Below are 1,078 nucleotides of genomic sequence, written 5' to 3'. Positions count from 1 at the left end.
AAACTGAGCCCCGAAATTACGACTGAAACTGAGCCCCGAAGTGACGACTGAAACTGAGCCCCGAAGTGACGACTGAAACCGAGCTCCGAAATTACGACTAAAACCGAATTCCGAAATGACGACTAAAACCGAGTCCCGAAATTACGATTGAAACCGAGTTACGAAGTAACGACTAAAACCAAGTCCCGAAATTACGATTGAAACCGAGTTACGAAGTAACGACTGAAACCGAGCCCCCAAAGTGACGACTGAAACCGAGCCCCCAAAGTGACGACTGAAACCGAGCCCCAAAGTGACAACTGAAACCGAGCCCCAAAGTAGCCATAATCCCATTTATTTCCTCCAGTAGATAGCTGCGGCTCTTACCGCTCATCGTGGTAGCCAAGTTAGAATGATCCAAAATGATTAATGAAGTATTTCCTTCACCTTTTATATGTTTGTAATATGATGTTATTTGAATATATGCAAAAAATTTTGTTTTTCATCAACAAAAATGATAATTTTCCCTTATAAAATTAGCATATTTAAATATGTCACGATGTATACGTATACTTATTGTGATCAAAATGTCGTATAAGCGCTTTTTTAATTTCTTATAAAACAAGTTGCAATTAAAGACAAAAGGAAAAAAAAATGAAAGGGTCTTGTAATGTGAACGCCATAAGTCTGTCATACGGGTAACCAACCTACTATCATTGAACCTTATTAATAATCATGAACATTCCGGTAAGAATTGGGTAGGGTACGATTACCAGGCAACAGCTCTCGTTTCAACGGAAGTATATAAATACATACGCAAATACATATACACATACACATAACGCACACATACATTTTGTCTGCATTGTGTTTGCCTTAAAGTGGAAAAAATTTATATTCTTCAAAGTATTTTGCGCAACGTGATATTGGAATTGCAAGATTTTTCTTTATTTCTACCTCAAACTTGAGTAATTAAACTATTAGATAAAAGAAACAATATTAGCATAGCATAATCATTAATAATTACAAAATAGAACACGTAAAACAAATACATACTCCAAAAATCTCTCACAAGATAAATGTTGAAGACACGAATGTG

Source organism: Loa loa (assembly GCF_000183805.2).
Source record: "Loa loa unplaced genomic scaffold supercont3.1045, whole genome shotgun sequence".
NCBI lineage: Eukaryota > Metazoa > Nematoda > Chromadorea > Rhabditida > Onchocercidae > Loa > Loa loa.
This window is presented reverse-complemented; position numbering follows the sequence as displayed.